Genomic DNA, 20203 nt, shown 5'->3' on the forward strand with positions numbered 1-20203 from the left:
GCTTTTCGCCACGTGTTACTGGGCGTGCTGCTATCAGTAGTAGAGATGGGCCTTCCCCAACCTCGGGAAGTGCTGTGGCATTCTGTGCGCTCTTTAGGAATGGGTGCTGCTCTTAAAAAATCGTTGTGGTTTTTACTTGCTTTGATGAAAGGAAAGTGGGTGCCGACTGTTATCGTTCTGTGGGTAAAGGGAGAAGGCTTTGTTGTGTGAGCTCGTGTTATGATAGCATCCTATTTTGACACCTCAAGTTGGGTATATAAACCGGTTTGCATATGGTCTAATTGTCAGCTGGTTCATCTGTGAGCTGGGTGCTTCAAGAGATCCTTTGAATGTACAGCATCAATAAAACAGCATTTTAAAGGGTTCAATGTCCTTTATTTTATTTGTCTGTGCATCAAACAAACAGCACAAGTTGGTTATTCTGAGTGATTCTCTGAAGTAGCAGTTACACTCTGCGTTCGTTCACTGTGGAGGAGCAGATAATCAATTATTAGAGTAAGATCTCCTTATCTTTGAGGAAAGATAACATCTAGAGAAAGTGTGGTAGTTGTCCTTAAAGATGCAGGAGCTTGCAAAATTCCACCAAGGTTTTCCTGGGCTGTACTGGGCCAGTATTATTCTTCCTTCAATTGTGACGTGGTTCCCTCGCTGCTCACTTTGGGGATAAACTTGTCTGAGCCGCAGAAGCGAAATCACGAAAGATTTGATATGAAGAATGCTTTGTTAATAAAGATTGTCTGCTCTTCAGCTGGGACCATTTTGCAACATTGTCCCCTGCAGTAATAGAGAGCCCGAGTCAAAACAAACAGCTAAAAAATCCAAGGGAGATTATAAATTGGAGACAAAGCAAGCTGCCTTCCAGAGATTATGACTGCTCTGTCGAAGCCACTATGTGATACGAAGTTGCAGATGACACTGGAAAGCTTTATGTTTGTGAAATGTTTTCATCTGTGGCATTTAAGCATGTGTTTAGCTGTGCATAAATTGTTTCATTAAGTTTAGTAAATTACTCCTTTGAATGCAGTTGTACATATCTGAACAGAACTCCAGATTCTTAATTTTAAAAGTTCATGCTTAGAAAGTACCGATTTAGACCTCGTTATTTAGATTACTTCTTGTTACTGTAGTGCTTTGTACTAAAATTGTTTGAAGAAACAACATTCTGTTGGAGACTGGGCATGCATTGTTTCCCAGATTCCTTTACCCCCACATGCAGTCCCATAATACATGGAGTACTGACCTTTCTTTTTCTTGTGAATGCATGTTAATTGATGTGTTTACGCGTCCTTCTTCATGAAGAAGCAGAGGGAAACGTTTCAAGGATTCTGTACTTATTACCTACGAAGCTCTGAAGTTTTGTTTTTGTTTTCTTTCCTCCCCTCGTATCTTCTTCAGTGTTCTGGACTGGTTTAAATACATTCGATTTGAATGTTGAGAATTATTACACTTTATACTGTTTCTCAGGGATAATCTCGGGAGTGTCTTTGTGTAAGCAAGCAAACAAAAATCCTTCTCTCTTCTTCAACCTGTATGGCAGCAGCAGTTTGAATAACATGCATTTGAAGTTAATAAGGAAGGATGTTTATATTAACAACTACTGTGCCAAAAAAGCTCTCCTTCCCCTGCTGTCTGTCGTTCTAACTTCATGTGGACTAAATTGACTTATTTACATCTGCCAGTATCTACAGTGTACTGAAAATGCAGTGAAGGAATACCACTTCCTTGTATAGATTACCTAGCTTTATTCAGAAATATTTAAATATCTCGTGCAGTTTAGGAGCAGGTTTCTATGTTTTCCTATTGTAGGAGAACTTTGATTTTGATGTTAACAGTTCTTATCCAAAACAATAAAAGAATACTTTCTTTCTTCAGATAAAGTGAAAGCAGTATCCTGTGAGGATCCACGTCTCAGACATTCTGAACTTCGTTTCTATTATCCTCTGCATCCATGTATATTGTTATTACTGCAGCCCTAGTGTTGCCATCTCTGTTGTGTTAAATCTTACTCTCATTTGTGTTAACACTGTTGGACCTTCTGATGATGTGCTTTAGGATGACCCATAAAAAAGAGCTGTTTTGCTGAATATTTTACCTGTTTTTTTTCCCTCCCATCACCTCTGGGTTATTCGTCTATTTAAAATTTATTTATTTATATAACTAAGTTGGCTCACTAAGGTATCAAGATGTGCAGGGTCAGCATAAAGGACGAGTGTAGATCAGCCTGAATTCCCATCGACTTGAATTGTCCTAGAACCCTGAGCATGAAGCTGATGGTCAGGTGCCTCAGTTTTCTTACTTTGGAAGAAGCAGCGGTTGCCTTAGAGCAGGTCGGGCCACAGGCAGGTCATTCAGGTCTGTCATGATGCACAGAGATTCAGCTCAAGTGCAGAATGAGCATTGCCATCTACCACCCAAGAGTCAGTAGACTTCCAGGCGCATCGGAAGTTAAAGACAAATCTTTTCCAGGAAAGGTGATCTAATTCATCTAGGTTTTTATCTATTTCAGACACAGTTGACCATGTTCCCATTTAAAAACTGCTTTGCATGTTTCACCATGAAAATAAGCCAGTTGCTGCTATGTATTTTAAGAATGCATTTTCAACCACTGTGAAGAACTGTGATGCCAGTAGCTCCTATTGCAGTTTTGTGGTCAGTGTCTTGACAGAGCTGGAGAAACTGGATTTAGTACATCTTTCCTGCTGTTTTTTAACAGTGGTGCTGTGAGGGTTTTCAATGATGCACTGAGGTCGATTGCTTTACTGTGTTTATTTTGCATTCACCTGAACCTTTGCTAGGGTAGATAATGACATTTGTCTCCAAAGTATCTGCGCAATATAAAGCTGTTATGTAACTTGATACTGAAGGCGTTTACAGAAGGCTCTTTGAAGGGAAGAGAGGTGCTAAAAAATGTCAGCTCTGGATTAAAAGCAAGACAAAATCTGGAAGATATGACCATATATCCATTTTCCACGTAGTTTGAAGTGTGTTTGACGCGTTTCACCAGATATTCCCGATTAATGTGTTTGCGTAACAGACTGTGGATGGGATTTAGGAAGAATACAGATCTTTGCAGGGACTGCAGAAGGGCATGAGAAAATAACTTTCTGTTTTGCTTGGTCCTGTTTTTGCTGGTAAAAACCACAGCCATAAATTTATCGCTTGAGTTTACATACGGTGCTACATCAAAAAGGTAAAAGAGTCAGTGTTTTATCTTCTTTGCTCAGGATCTGGAAGGTTAAGTTAAAGTAGAGGGAACTAAATACTGAATTTGTTTATTCTGCCTGCACACCCATAATGGTTTTGATGTAGGAAGCTGTTGTGTACTCAGCAGTTAACTGTGAAATTCTATGAGAGAGGGAGAAAATGTTTTCTGTGAGACTTGGCTACTGTAGGAAGAGAGCCTGCTGCTTTTTGTCCTTGCTGTACGTAGTTGTAGTGTGTATGACAGAAGGTGTGAGGCTTGTAAAAGCATAGCAGTTTTATTTGACTGTTGTCATAACTGATAAATGCTGATATAATGAGTAGGTGCTGTTGTGGTTGTTCCTGCTTTAATCTTTATCAACTTTTCAGGGAAGCATTTCTTGTTTTTGTGTGGTCTATCTTAGTGGATTTTGAAAGTAGCCAAGTGGTTACTGATCCCTTAACAGAGTCATCGGATTTGGTGTTTTTTTTTTATCCCTATAGGCAGATTTTCCCCATGAAGGAATATTCCTTTCATAATAATATGTTAAGATTTTTTGGGGTATTGTATATTCACAGTTGGGCTAGTGCATATGGAAGGAGTGGGTGATTTCTTGGGGTCTTGTTATGCAGTCTTTGTAAAATAGAAAAAGTAGAAAAACAAGGGCATCAGTGGCTTTCTTACCTGTGTTGAGACTTAATTTGGTTCAAGTGCAATATTGATCTGAACATACCAATCTCTAAGTGAGAAAGGACCCTACAAACTAGGTTCTTCCATTCTGAGGCACACAAATTATTGTAATTGTACTTCAGGGAAGCATCAAGTGTGCTTGCAAATATGTATGTGTCTTTGTGTTGGTAGATTACTGTAGTTGGGTATGAATGAAGAAGGGTAGATGTGAGTGCTCTAAACATTTCATAAGCAAATTAGTTGCTCTAGAGTAAGAAACTCTATCTTGTCTTTGTTTTTGCTTGGGGTTATTCTTTTAGTACTACAGACTACACTACACTATAATGAAATACAATGAGAAAATCACTTTCCCATTACAGAATTACTGTAAAGAAGTTCTTGTGCACATTTGTGTGGAACTTCCTATGCTTCACTTTCTGTTTCCCCTTGTCCTGTCTCCACACACTGCTGGAAAGAGTCTGGCCTTACTGCTTTGCTCCCCACACCTCAGATATTTGTAGACCTGGATCAGGTCCCCTCTCAGCCTTCTTTTCTCAAGGCTAAACAGACCCAGTTCACTTAGCCTTTCTTCACAGGGAAGATGCTCCAGGCCCTTCACCATCTTAGTGGCCCTCCATTGAACTCTTTCCAAGAGATCCCTGTCTTTTTCGTACTGGGGAGCCCAGAACTGGACACAGTATTCCAGATGAGGACTTACTGGGGCAGAGTAGAGGGTGAGGATCACCTCCCTCAACCTGCTGGCCACACTCTTTTTAATGCACCCCAGTATGCCATTGGTTTTTTGGCCATGAGAGCACACTGTTGTCCACCAGGATGCCAGGTCCCTCTCAGCAGTGCTCCTCTCCAGCAGGTCTTTCCCCAACCTGTACTGGTGCATGCAATTATTTCTACCCAGGTGCAAGACTCTACACTTGCTTTTGTTAAACCTCATCTGGTTTCTTACTGCCCAGCCCTCCAGCCTGTCCAGGCCTCGCTGAATGGCAGCACAGCCTTCAGGTGTGTCAGCCAATCCTCCCAACTTCCTCTGCCAGTCAGCCAGTTCTCAACCCACCTCACTGTCCACTTATCTATCCCACACTTCCTCAGCTTTGACATAGGGATGTCGTGGGAGACAGTATCAAATGCCTTGCTGAAATCAAGATAGACTACATCCACTGCTTTCCCCCCATCCACCCAGCCAGTGACAATGTCACAGAAGGTTACCAGGTTGGTTGAGCATGACCTCCCCGTGCTGACTATTCCTGATAACCTCCTTTTCTTCCAATTGTCTGGAGGTGGCATCCAGCACAAGCTGTTCCATTGCCTTTCCAGGGACAGAGGTGAGGCTGACTGGCCTGTGATTACCCAGATTTTCCTTCTTGCCCTTTTGAAGATGAGTGTGACACTGGCTATCCTCCAGTCTTCAGGGACCTCCCCCATTCTCCAAGACCTCTCTAAGATGATGGAGAGAGCGGTTCAGCAATCACTTCCGCCAGCTCCCTCAGCACCTGTGGATGCAACCCATCAGGCCCCATGGATTTATGGAACTCAGTGTCACCTAGGAGCTCACGGACCACCTCTTCCCTGACTAAAGGGAACTTTTCCCCTCACTAACCTCCAGGGCCTGGGATTCCTGAGGGAGAGCTTTTTCACTGAAGACAGCAGCAAAGAATGCATTCAGTATCTCCGCCTTCTCAGCATCCCGTTACCAGAACACCTCCCTCACTTAGAAGGGGACCCACATTCTCCCTAGTCTTCCTTTTACTGTTAACATACTTAAAAAAGCCTTTTTTATTATCCTTTATCACTTTTGCCAGATTCAATTCCAGGTGGGCTTTAGCCTTCCTCGTTGCATCCCTGCAGGCCCTGACAACATTTCTATATTCTTCCCAAGTGGTCAGACCCTTTTTCCACATTTCATGGACCTCCTTCTTCCCTTTGAGTTTGTGCATGAGCTCCTTGCTACCTTTTACTGATTTCTTGCTTGCAGGGATGCACTGATCCTGAGCGTGGAAGAAGAGCTGTTTAAATGCTGACAAGCTCTCACAGGCCTCCTTACCTTCTAATGCCCTAGACCACAGGATAGCGCCAAGTAGGTCCTGGAAGAGATCAAAGTTTGCTCTCCTAAAGTCCAGGGTAGCGATCCTACTTTTTGCTTTGCTTCTTCCACTCAGGATCTTGAACTCCACCATCTCGTGGTCACTACAACCCAAGCTGTTCCTGACCTTTACTTCCTTAACAAGTCCTTCCTTGTTAGTGAGAATCAGGTCCAGTAACAGCTCTCCCCTCATTGGTTTCTCCACTCCCTGCATCAGGAAGTTGTCTTCAATGCACTGCAAGAACTGCCTGGACTGTATGTGCCTGGTCATGCTGCTCATTCAGCAAATATCTGGCTAACTGATGTCCCCCATAAGCACCAGCGCATGGGATTATGATGCTACTTCTAGTTGCTTATGGAAGGCCTCATCCACCTCCTCCTGACCAGGGGGCCTGTAGTACACACCCACAGCAATGTCACCCTTACCAGCCTGTTCCTCGATTCTCACCCACAAGCTCTCCAGTGCTACATCACTGTGCCCCAGGTGGAGTTCAATACATTCTAGCTGCTCTCTCACATAAAGAGCAACTCCACCACCCTGCCTTACCAGATGATCTTTCCTAAAAAACACATAGCCCTCCATGACAACTGTATGGGAAATTGGTAATCACAGCCTGAACCTCTGATCAATCAGCTGAGGCAGGTGTCGGGTCAGCTGTGGGAGCACAGGTGAGAGTAATTTAGCTGTGGAGCTTGACTCCACCTCCTCTAGACCTCATTTAAGGGCTGACCACCACTAAGGCAGCATCTCTTGGAGATTGCTGCCTGGTGGAGATTGCCTCAGCATTTCCCAGCGAAGGCATCTGTATTGGTGAGTTTTTCCTCATAAATAACCTTTTGAATATCTGTTACCATCTTTGTTACCATCTTTGTTACCGTCTTTGTTACCGTCTTTGTTACCGTCTTTGTTGCCATCTTTGTTGCCATCTTTGTTGCCATCTTTGTTGCCATCAGCAGCCATCATGCCAGGTGCCGAGTTGTTATGGTTTTGCAATTTGTTTCGTGTTCAGTTCCACATCAGAACATCACGTGGGATAATGGGAGTTAAGAAGACAAGTTTTTTTCTTTCTTTTCTGTGGACTGCCTTAAATGGGCATGGGGGGAGGGGGCGGCACCGGAGGGAAGGTCGGGAAGGGGACGGGGTTTTGCCCGGTTCCCTGCGAGGAGACAGCGTGGTTGGAACTTTCTTCACTGAATGTATCCAGCCTATTTATTCTAGTACATAACTAAAAAGATGAACTCTTATTTTGATTTATGGGTTCACTAACATTTCAGAATAAAATAACACGATTCAGTATAACTTTTCCCTTGAACCTCTGCTAATTAATCCTGTATTTCAAACTCTTTAGTCAATTAGTCTTGCCTCCGTCGTAGCCATAGTAATAATATTTTCAACCTTTCCATTTAAATCTGGATCTTGGCTGGAATGTTTATGGTGTAAGTTGTCTTTGTTTCCCTCTAAAACATAAGGATGCGGGTTCAGTTGAAGGAAGTAACTTTCTTTAGAGATATTTCAAGACTAAATGGCGCTTAAGAAACTCTCCTTTTCTGTCCTGGATTAACATTGTGGGTTATGTAACAAAAGGACACTTTGCAGTGTGTTTGTTAAAAACTGTTTGTTATGCAAGCCTAAATACTGTTTAAGCACTGACTTTCTATAACTGCAAGCATATTTTTCAGTGGGGGACAATGAGAGTGGCATTTAATTCCTCCAGATTCACAAGCATAATAGTCTTGACTCACAACACTGGTGTAGATAATTATTCTGCTGTAGTAGTTCACTGACGTGACTTTAAATACCAACCACCTCTCCACCTACTGATATTATGAAGTAAAAAAAAATGAAGGAAAACCAGAGTCACTCTGGAAATCATTTTCAGATCAGAGGCAGTAGGTTCACGTCTCAACTTTGATAACACCAGTGAAAGTTGTGTCTTAGAAATATATACTGCTAACTAGGAAGCCCTCCTTTGATTCATCTCTTAATTTACTCTTGTCCATTAGCATGAGATCTTGCAGCTCATTGCTTATAGAGTGGAAGTGATTATTTCTAATGATGAACTCTACTGATGAGATTATTATTTTTCTGTTTGGTGTTCTGGAGCTTATATTCCAGTTATATGAATGTGTTGAAATAACATCATACTCTGGTATACTCTGAAGTCAAGGACAGTCCAATTAGTGTTGATTGGGATTTGGCAGCTAAATCCCAGCTCACTGAGCCAAGAACACGCTTGTTATTGCTTATCTGTTAGTGACTGAATACATGGTGCTTTCACATCTCTAATGGTTATAGTTCTCCACTTTCTGCTTATTGTATGATATGCAAGGATGGCATCAGTGATCACAGTTCCACTTTGTTTGCTTTGTAGTTCTGAATGTATGTTCATAGGATTGAGGAACACACTTCAGATAAAAAATCATTATCTTACACTTGTGTAGGTCTTTGACTAGGCTGGAGAGGTCTGTTTAAAGAGCATGACTTATATGTTGGACCTGATGAAATGGTAGCTCAAAGGAAGATGAGACATTCTGGCGCAGTATTTCAGAGATACTTGTAAATGCAAAAGAATGATGATTCTTTCTAGAGTCTTGAATTGGGTTGTGGAAAAATGTGCTTTGGGAATTGAATTATTAAATCAGCAGTATTGCGTGTTGTCTTGGTGGCATCTTCTTTGAGCTCGGTAATGGGCTGTGATTCATGTTGGTGTAGCTTGAGAATCCTTGCTCTGCATGGCAGGGGTGACTCCTCCTGCTTGCTCTGCTTGGCCTATCCTGGTACTTTGGGTTTTTCTATTATCTGGTTTGGTTTTCCAAGTCTAACCTTGGAAGAACCTCAGACCTTAATCTAGCTCTTTATTTCTTCCCTCTTTCTCTTCCCTTTTAGTCTCTGTTTAGCCAATTATATCTTTTATGTGTGGTGTTTTTTTGTGTTTTTTTTTTTTTTTTTTTTTTTTTTTTTTTCTCTGATATTAAGTCCTCTTGTCCAGCCAGTCTGGTTTCTCCTTCTTCTTCTTCTTCTTCTTCTTTTTTTTTTTTTTTTCCCAGCTTTTCTTCTTGGCTGTTCATCAACAGATGTTGATTCTGCTGGGAACTGAGACAAGGTACCATATTCCTGTGTCTCTTCTTAGGCAGATCATCTGCCACAGTGGTTGTTAGCATGGAAAGGTTGATCTTTGTAGCACCTCCTCTTCACAGCTTTGGGCAGGAACAGATGCGGGGTGGCTGACAAGCACTGAATATTTTATTTTAGATTAGATCTTCAGGTATTTAATTGTTGAAATAAATATCTGTCCATCACATAAACAAAAAGGACAGGTAATGCTTATGGCTGTGAGCTGTTTGCATATCAGTAAGCCTTGTAGTTTCAACACTGCATTAATGAACACTTCATTTACACATTTTCACTGTGTATGTTTAACATTTGCATTTGTGCTCTGGATAAAGAAATGTTGGTGTTGGTCTGTGACTTTTATTCAATGAAATACAAATAAATGGAAGCGTATGCTACTAACAAAATACTGTTGATTTTTGAAAAAGTACAGAGCTGTGGTCTTGGCTATTAGCAAAGCATAAAGATAACTGCAATAGACATGAGTATTTTAAATGCTGGTGAATGGACATAGTGTGATCTTTAAGTAACTGTAAATTAGCAATCTGTTTTCTAATGGTATTTACAAACTGTGTTTCCTAAGAATGAAATTGGCGTTAAAAAAAAAAAAAAAAAGGCCATGTGCTTTGTTCCTGTAGTGCTGTTTCTCCATAACCAGTGTCTTTTCTCCTCCCAAAATCTATGGTAGTTCTGTGAAGCTTTTGCAGTGACTAAGCTTCTACTATTCTGTATTGTTGGTCTATGCTGCTTCTAAACTATTTAATACAGGTCATTTTAGTAGTGGGCACCAGAGCTCTTCAGTGTCCTTTCTTCGTCTGTAACTCATGGAGGGGGAGAGAAGTGAGTTTTTGTAAAGCAGTTTAGATTCTGCCTGAGCAATAGATTGAGCTCTGAATGCAGCTAAAGCACTGCTTGAGTTCCTTGTTAAAGGAGAGTTGCCAAAGCACTGTCTTTGATTTTTGGGATTCACCTCATGTTTCTTAGAAAGGTAACGAATTAATTATTATTATTTCTGAGGAGCTTCTTGATTTGGCAAAAGGAACAGCTGAAAATGCATGTTCCTCATGATCAGCAGGTTTCATTGGTGGTAATACAGTCCAAGGTTTGGCACGGATGCTTTCAACAGTTTCTCTAAAACAAGTTAACTGAGTGTATGCACGGAATGAAGTGATGCATTCCTTGGTAATAGGTGGTCAGAATTGAGAGCGGGTGTTCAGAAATGCATGGCAGTTTGTAGGGCTGTAGAAAAGCAAGTTTCCTCTCTGGATATTTTTTATCTATTTATTTTTTTATGGGTACTTATAATAAGCACTTAAGTTTTAATAACAACTTGTCAACTTTGCTGGAGCGATGTGGAAGTCTCAGATTTGCCCTTTAGCTGGAGGCAACTGCTTGTGCAGCGAGTTCAACTGACTCGAGCTGCCTGTAAATGTGCTTTAAGCTGAGACACCTGAATTTGTATTGACATGACTGAAACATCAGATGCTTGTTCCCGGATTGGGGAGAGCCGATAGTTTTCAGCAAAGAAGCAGCAAGAAGTATGAGAGGTGTTCACATCCCCAGCCATCTGAGTGGGTTTTAGTAGGACTGGCGTGCCAAGGCTGTGTTGTGTCAGCTGTGATGGCACTGTAACCTGGCAGGGCAGCCAAAGCAGGTGTCATGTTTTCTCAGTTACAGGCAACTGAGAAGAAAACAAAACCGTGCGGACCCACATGTTTGTGATTTGGAATTCAGACTCTTATTTCAAAAGATTCTCTTTCCTGTTTGATTAATCTGCATAAATAATGATACTAAGTTTGCCGCTGAATAAACAGTGTTGATTCAAGCCGTGATACTTTTATAAGGTTGTTGTTTCAGTGCTGTGTTTTCCAAATATTTTGTTTATAGTGTTTATTGTGAAGAGAGATGAGATCATACATATTTCACAAAATACCCTTGCAGAGGCCATTTTTATTGTTCTCTTTTGCTCCATGGCGATGCTTTTGGAAGAGGCATGACTGTCACTTGAAGCTTTTTATTTTTTGTGTGCATGTGGCCTTGCAATGTATCCAGAAAACACACTTTCTAGCCTTGTCAGTTGTTTTTACTTTTTTTTTTTGTTGATAAATAATTTTTGCTTGTGTGTTTTCCTGCTTGTGCATTGATTTCTTTATCTCTTAGGAAATTATGGTCCGTTTCTTAGTAACTTGTCCATGTTTAGAATACTGCTTTCAAGAATACGTGGCTTCACCGGTCTGTTCTCTAGACGTGGTCTATACTCTCTTCTTGGTAGTCAAATAGAAGACAGAAGATAGTGTTGAAACAGGTCCTGTGTAGCCTTGGTTTCTGTATCTGTGAATGTTATGAGAGCGGATAGCACCTCTGGGAATCATCTGATCCATTCTTTTCCCCCAGGCCACAATTAGCTTTGGCTTTCATTGGTCTTGTGCCTGTCTAAGTCATTCTTAGAAACCCCCAGTGACAGCAAGTTCACAGCTTCTACTGACAGTCTGTTCTAGGGCTTCTCTGTCTGACCTCAAGAAGAGCTTTCAGAGTATTTAACTCAAGTACTTCTTTGATACTGATTTAAGCTTACTATTCTCCTTGAAACATAGTGACCAAACTGTGCATGGTAATTTACATGAAGCCTTGCCAATACTGCATGTGACACATTTCCTGGCTGTGCAGCAGTTCGAGTGTGTAGACATCACTGTGATTTTTTTTTCTTCTTTCCCACACAACACTTATGCTTCCTTAGTGTTCTACTTTAACTACTGTTTCCCTTTTAACCAAGCTGCTACCCAGATAATTCGTCTTCCTGTGTGTGTGCAATTGACTGTTCTGTCCTACCTCTGAAACATTGCATTTCTCCTCTACTGTTTTTCATAATATCCACTAAAACTAATTTTGAATTCTCACCTTGCCCTCTGATGTGCTTACATACCTCTTCTGAAAGTAATTTCTGCATGTGTTTATGCACATATGAGTGAAAAGGTGTAGAACAGCTTCTGGTATGTTTTGTGTGTCAGTCTGTAATGTCTTCAGTAAAACATCCCAGAACTGAAACTGAGCATTGAGCCCCATAATGATTTGTGTATTGGAGCTAAGAGGCGCAGTGAATGCTTTTGCAAATACAACTGAGTAAGTGAAGTGAATATGTTTGCAGAATAAGTGTTCCATTGATGTTCCCAGACATGTTATATTTCAGGTGCTTTCTGGTATATTTAAATAGGAATAAATTCTTGTACATGCCAAATCTTGTAATGCTTCTCCTGGAGAAGCAACAAGGTGCCCCCAATACTTAATTTTTTTAAGCTCTGGTTCACTGGCCATTGTGATTGGGGTTAAAGACACTTAATCACATAGACCTTGCTTCGATAGGAAACCTATCCGGAAGTGGTATTCATAGTTACAAAGACTTAATTGACTCTTATTTGGAAGACTTTGCTTTCCTTTGCAAGAGAAACATTAAGCTACTGTATGCCCCACTTAGTATTCTGAGCTGGCTGCAAGTTAACAGAACATAACTTATTTTGGGCTCAGATTCAAGTGGTACTTAATTGTTTGCTAGAATGTGGATGCAACTCTGTTTTCTTCAATTATGCTCTATTTTCAAGCAAGCAATTCCTTTGGTTTCTTAGAACTGCAAAGTGTGGGCTGAGGATTGTGATGCTTTTTAAAAATTTTTTACTGCTAATGATGCCTGCACTGGAAATGCATTTTGACTTGTAGAATCTTGGCAATGTGGCTTGTTTATGGGGAGGAGAATGCAGTCTGGGAATATGTCACTTTGGGTTACTGGGACAATAAGCACAGAATCGTATTTTATTCTTGCAGTACATTTTTAAGAGAATTATCTCCAACTGAAGGAAGGAACTCATTGTTTAATTCACAAATGAGTGTTTATTTTAAAACTGTTTATTTCTTCATGCTTTTTCACATAAGTATTTACCAGCATTAGCTGTGCTCCTGTAGGTATGCATGGAGATCAGGTGAAATAATGCTACTGTTCATAGCAAAAAGTGAATTCACGTGATAGGAAATTGAGCTTTTGTTCTGAACTGACTGCCAGTGTTAGGGGGACTAGTAGTGAACATTAACACTTCAGGTGTTTCAAAGTTCATGTGTGCAGATTTAAATGAAATTTGATGCAATATTATTTTTCATATCTCTTATAAGTGACTGCACTCTTTGTGTTGATCCCTGCTTAGTTTAAGTCACTTTGGCAGCTGCATTCTTGTGAAAGGAGGGGGTGAAATAAACTGTTAACCTTTGAAAGTTGCAATACAAACAAATATTGTTTAACTTGTGGAAATTCGTGGATGTTTCAAACAATGGTGTTAATTTTGATTGCCTTTTTGAAGTCAGCCTATTCTTTTTGTTCTTGGTTTGGAAACTAAACATATTGTTTGAGACTTTTCTGCAGCTGTGAAGAACAAAGTTGGTCATGCAGTAGCTTAGTAAGATGACATCATGAGTTGGTTTTGACTACTCTGTGGTAATCTTTCTTTTGCGGTTGTAAACGTGATCGCTGGTGTGTACTTATTTCCACTTGGTTTGAGTCATGAAGGTATTGATGCAGTTACATCTTGTGGCTGGTTACTTGACCCTGTTATTCAGGGCTGTTGGTATTTTGGCCTAAAAATCATTCTTCTCCAACTATGCCATGGTTTGTTCTCCTAAAAGGTGCCCAAGGTAAATCATTGCATCTTTCTTTTAGATGCTCTTGGGCTGTTGGTTGGTATCTCTGTGATGTCTGACTGGTGACACTAGTACTGCAGTATATAAAGTATTGGAGAATGCAGAGCAAAATATGTCTGAGCTCTTGGGACCCAACTCTTGAGACCATCTTAGGTTGGTTTACAATAGTGCCTTGCGTATACTCATGTTGGGTTCAGCTAGTAGGAATGAGGACCGGCCTCATTGTGGCACCAATGCCATTCTGGTGAGAAGATGAGGAGGTAGCTTTTGTTAAATACATATGGGTCCATAAGATATTCTCACTCTTACTGGAAATCTTTGTTTTTGATGTGGTTTTAGTCTATAGTCAGTCCAGACAAAATATTTGTCCTACCAGGATATGTGAATCATTCTTTGTAAAGTTTCATTTGTCATCTGTGTTCTGAAAAATGTTTTGTGTGAGGGAAACGTTGACTGGTGTCAGTAATTTTATTGTTAATGGGCGTTTTTACAGCTGCTGGGCAAAAACTGTGCTTTGGTGAGATCAAAATATTATTTAATTTTGTCATTGTCCTGGAAGCACAGGAAACACACAGGGTGGGAAACTTCTAAATGACTCTTCACTGCTCGTCACCTGTAGGTGAGCAATGTCATGCGCGCTTACAAAAATAAAACAAAACACAAGAAACCCAACCAAACAAAAACCCAAGGAAAAAAATATAGCAGCTGTTTGTTTCTGGGAATAGAGAGAACTGCTCCTTCATCCTGTGTGCACAGCTGATACTTGCACTTTGAGTAGAAAAAAGTTACTTCAAATTTCCTTTACTGATGCATTATATAAAAACATGTGTGGTATTAAATTAGTACTAAGGATTGAGTAATCGCTGACTTACTTTCCTTTTCTTTGTTGTATGGTTTTAAGAGACACTAAGAGCGTGTGAATGCAGGTGGGGAGGGAGGGTGCTGGGTGAAATTGTGTGTGAACTTTCTGTCTCATTACCTGAAGAAATGCAGCAGTCGCTCCGAAGCTGAGGGGGAAATAATGGTTTAGTGGACAAGTGAAATGACCTTCCAGTTGTAAATTACAATTTTTGAACAAATCCTAAATAGATTTGCTGTCAGGAAGTTTGGTTGTACTGTATGTAGAAATGACATCTGTAGTGATGGGGGCATGTACAGCCCTGTATTCCCCTTCTTCTCACTAAAGAAGTGTGGCTGTGTAAATACTTAGAGGGAGGAAGTGTTATATTTTAACAAGAGAAAAAGACTAAAGGAACTAGGAGGGGGTTTTAGAGAATACAATCACTGCACTTTTAGGGAGCAAGTGTGCAACATACAGAAGAATGATTCTGATAGTGCAGTAGAGTGACAACTGTAAAGGAGTTGGAAGGCAAAGCTTCTTATTGTGGAGGCTTTAGAAGTAGCTCAGCATTAAATCTATTTTTCAGAGCAAACATTTTGTTTGATGATATGTGCTAAGTGTTTTGCTGATTGGAGCTCAAATGTGAGTGGCTTGAGTAAGCTCTGAAACAGGAATTTGCAATGCTGTATGGACCTTTGAGTAAACACTCAATTTAAGGTAAATGGTTGAGAAATTGCTTGAATTGGATCTCTGCAGCACCATTATTGGATGGGCTGTCAAAAGGCCCTTAGGCCTGTTCTTGTTTTTACCGGTTTCAGACTCAAGACTCTTTGATTAGAGTGAATAAAAAACCATGTCTGAAGATACTGCTTTTGAGAAAAAGGAAGTGAAGACAGAAGGGATTTATTTATCTCTGCTGCCTGAACTGTGCTGTAGTTCATAGACATGGTGTTCAGCATTTCAAATGAGCTGTTATGAGCTTGAGCATGGGATATTTGAGAATACTTTGAACTTAGATGTTAATTTTTAACATAGTTGGCAAGTACTACTCAAAAGTAATTTTACATCTTTAAAAGTCACAATTATTCCCCAGCTCCAGAGTGACAGTGTGGTCTGTGTAAAGCAACATTAAGCTACTCAGATGTTGAAATTTAGCAGGAAATGTGGATCTTTCAAGTAGATTTTGGGTCAAGTATGCATTTCCTTGGATTCCATGTGAGTACTTCTTCCTGAAGATCAGTTGGTGTGGGGGTGGGTTATCTTTTCTTCCAAAGTAATTGTAATATTTCTCTATTTTAATATTTACCTGACCGGTAGGGATTTGCAGTGGGAGTACTAGATGTTGTATGCAAGCCCTTTAATGTTTTTGGTACGTTTGTATGGAAACTTTTAGTACCTTGGGTAATAGACGTCCTCAGATGCAGAAGTGGCTTCTGTCATGTCCATCATTCAAGTACCTGATAACACTAGATTTTCACACTGGCCAGCCTCTTGAGGGAGGTCATACATAGAAAGCATTCACGTGACAAAGAAAGATCTGCTTCTGCTGTGCCAAAATCTGTTTTTGTTTTGTCTTTACCTTGCATTTTCAGTAAATCATACCAGCCTCTGTGTGGTTCAGTAATGGGGCAGGGAGGTGCAGAGCATTGACTCTTGTTCATCTTGTGTTCTCTGAGCTCCTGGTGCTCTAACATTAGCATAATGAAAGCACATGCCATCATTAGTTCTACATGCTCTGCATGTAAAGAAAATATTGTTTTCAGTATAGGGGAAGGAAGCAGCAGGGACATTATCTTAATCTGAGAGGGCTGGGAGTTGTCTTTAAGGGTTGTTCTGGCTCAGTTCCTGCTTTGGTGTTATTCCTTAGCATTTACATCTGTTCTGTTTGTATATGGTTAATATATATTATGATTGCTTTCTATGTAAGTAGAGCATAACTTGAAACATGATTGGAGTGTATGGAAAACTACTTTGGTTTAAGGAAAAACTACTTCATTCTGACTGCACTTTTGAATATTTTTGTTGTGATATTAAATGTCTTTTTGTCGTCGTGATTGGTTCTGCATGATGTATTAAGTCTATAGAGGGCCAGCTTATTAGCCAGCATTATTCCTGATTTAAATACAATATTTCAAAAGGCACTGTGGATTTTTTTCCTCTTCTTTCATTTCACACAATAAAACAGCAACAAAAGAGAATAACCAAGAGAGAAGTTTTCCCCTCTTGAACTTAATGTTGCTTCTTTTGGCTCATAAATATATTAAAGAGATAAAACTGAAAACAGGAGTGATATCAGAACTCATCCTTTTCTGTTATATTGCAGTGCTAACTACTTTTGTGCAGGGAAGTGATGGATGAGTAATGAGATGGACTGAGAAAAATCCTTTGCTTAAGGATTGAGGCTGAGGTAATGAAAAGGCAAAAGAACAGAAGGAGGTTGGTAGAATCACAGAATGACCTGGGTTGGAAGGGACCTCAAGGATCATGTAGTTCCAACCCCCCTGCCTGGCAGGGCCACCAAACATACACCTTTACTAGATCAGGTTGCCCAGGGCCCTGTCCAACCTGGTCTTGAACACCTCCAAGGACGGGGCATCCACAACCTCCCTGGGCAGCCTGTTCCAGAGCCTAACCACTCTCCTAGTGAAGAACTTCCCCCTAACATCCAACCTAAACCTTCCCTCTTTCAACTTAAAACCATTTCCCCATGTCCTGCTATTATCAGCCCTTTCGAAGAGTTTACTCCCCTCCTGGGAGTAAGTTCCCTTCAGGTACTGAAAGGCTGCAATGAGGTCACCCCGCAACCTTCTCTTCTCCAGGCTGAACAAGCCCAGCTCCCTCAGCCTGTCCTCATAAGGGAGGTGCTCCAGCCCCCTGATCATCTCCGTGTCCCTCCTCTGGACCCTTTCCAAAATCTCTGTCTTTCTTGTACTGAGGGCTCCACACCTGGACACAGTACAACAGATGGGACCTCACAAGAGCAGAGTAGAGAGGGACAATCACCTCCCTATCCCTGCTGACCATCCCTCTCCTGATGGAGCCCAGGATCCCATCACAGTGTGACCAGCAAAAGCAAAGGGCTGAAGTGATGCTGTTACCTTACTTACAGTTGAATTGGAGTGTTTTTGTTTTATTAGTTTTTGTTTTTTCTTTCTTTTTCTCTTGCATCTGTGCAGAGTCTTTTTGGAGTTGGAGTTAGCAGAGACTTTGCACACAGAACATGGTCTTGTCATCCGTAACTTCTCAGTTCTTTAAACTAAACCCAAGCGTGTGACATCTAGATTATAATACTGTACATAAAAACAGAAGTTAGGAAGGAGAAGGCTGTTTGGCTCAGACACCGCCTTTCTGCAGTGCGCTTCTTTCATTGTCAGTGTTCTGAGCGATACCAGACGCAGGTTGGATTAGGAAAGAAGCTTGTGGCCCCTCGCTCCAGGGAGCAGCTCTCGCTTCTGCTGTTAAGTATTTCAGTTATGTGGCGTATTAATACAAAACCAGGGAAGTAGATTTCAGTACACTTTTGCAGTAAGAGATGTGAAACTTCTCATTTTGGTAAGTAGATTGTTTGCAAAATAGACGTTTGGGGTTTTGCTTGCAGCATATGTTGAACTAGAGCACTTGCTGATCATTTGGTCTTTTGGGCTAGACTTAAAGTGTTGGAATGTCATTCATAGAAGGGCAAGTGGAAATTGTTTTCAGTACAGAATGTTTCCTGCCTTCTGTCTATTAAGCTTAGTTTTTCTCTTATTTCTAAGACAGACACAAGATGTGTTTTACAACTATATGCTGTATGTTTTTGTTGTTTTTGGTCCTCTGTACCAGACGTTCCAGTGGAAGAGATGCAGTTTGTGTAATTCATCTTTGTTGTGGAGGGACTTGTTTTACGCCTCGATAGGCACATACTGGAGGTTGGAAAACGGAGGATAGATTTGAAGGTGTAGGGCTTTTTCCTTGGGTGCTTAAATAGTTTCCTCTATGGATAAAACAGTTAAGTAGGATTTTGCAGGCCTAGTGCAGAGAGCTTCAGTGTTGTTTTTACATTAGATGAGAAAGAAATGTGATACAGATTTGGTATTTGCTATCTTGATGAGGAAAGGTTTTGGACAGGTTGTTCATATTGATGTCCTTGGTTATAGTGTAATGGTAGCAGAGTTCAGGGCTTGGTTTATCAGGTCTGCAGAGGGCAAGAAGTGTATTTATGCACAGTATTTTATTATTATTTTTTTTCATAGTTGATTAATCCCCACTGAAAGAAACTTCTGTTCTTTGCAGAGCTGCTATGGTGTCCTGGCAATCTTCAGCTTGTGTAACAGCTGCTTGAAGTGCATGTTTAGGAACAACCCTTAGGCTTTTTGTGCATAATACTGAGGATTGGTCTTATTCCTACCAGGCAAAGGGTAAGGGAAGTGGAGGGGTGGCTTATAACCAACTTCAACTTGCCCTCTGGTCCTATACTGCTGTTCTGGGGCACCTGCCAAGCATACTTAATGTGAAAGACTTCCAAGTAAACCACATTATTTGAAGGTGGAGAATAAGTGTAATTTGCATCAATTTGCCCATAATAGGATTAAAGTTATGTTCTGCAGGTAGCAAAGAAACAAGTAAAACTATGTTGCCGGTTTGCTCAACAGGGGGTATTCTGTAATAACTTGCAGATCACACCTCAGGAATCGTAAAAAATGACAGGACTTTCAGACACGTTTGTTTCATGACAGATTCTTCATTTATTAGATGCAAAACTCTTAGTCATCTTTTCCCCTGCTAGAAAGCAGTCACATAGCCTCAGTCCATTGTCTAAGTACTAAAAAATGTGAAAGGTAACGTTTAAAGTAAATGCTTTTGTATGCAGAGTAAGTATTTACTTCCAGTCTTAAAATATTTAAACTTCTCTGACGAACAAAATAGCAACTGTAGTTAACTTAAGCAATATAGCTTTGGTTGTTTTAGACACCTTGCTCAGAACATTTTGCTGGCAGCTTCAGGTTTTGGCTGGTCTCTCTCTACTGTTTCTGGATTAAAATGGACTCTTCCAGAACACCAAAAAAACCCCAAAAAACCCAAAGAAACCCCCCCAACAAACAGCCCACCACTACCAGTGCCTCAAATGCCTCTTTCCTCATCCCAAAATACAGCTTTTAATGTTATCTTCTTTTGAGATACCTTTGTTTGCTGTACATTTGAGGCTGAAGTTGTTCTCCAGAATAATATGAAATGACTGGAAGTTGTTACTACTAAGGGAGAGAACGTGCCTACCATTCATCTGGAAATAAAGCATTATTATAATTCCAGCCATAGAGGATAAATAGCCTCAAAATATTCTTTATTATGTGTGTGGGTCACTTAAAAGCTTAAGCTTTTGTCATGAAGCATGTTGCTATGTATGGAGATATATATATATATTATATATATATATTGCTATTTCTGTATTCCTCTATTCCAACATCATTCGCATTTGAAGTCCCCCCCCTCCCCCTTTTTTTTTCCTTTCATTAAAACCAATGAAACTCAGTGCTGGTCTGCAATAATTCAAAATATATAACATATTTATTTAAATGCCCAGCTGTGATGGTTTTGTTTTTGTACTTGTTTTATAAAATACTGTATGACATTAAGTACTGTGGT

At 40.4% G+C, this 20203-nt stretch overlaps 1 protein-coding gene across 5 annotated transcripts in view; it reads left to right on the forward strand.

The window, feature by feature from the left end:
* The window catches only part of SBF2 (SET binding factor 2), a 215209-nt gene that overhangs the window by 684 nt on the left and 194322 nt on the right, over positions 1–20203 (forward strand). The window lies entirely within an intron of this gene.

This window comes from Coturnix japonica, chromosome 5, assembly GCF_001577835.2.
Source record: "Coturnix japonica isolate 7356 chromosome 5, Coturnix japonica 2.1, whole genome shotgun sequence".
Taxonomy (NCBI): domain Eukaryota; kingdom Metazoa; phylum Chordata; class Aves; order Galliformes; family Phasianidae; genus Coturnix; species Coturnix japonica.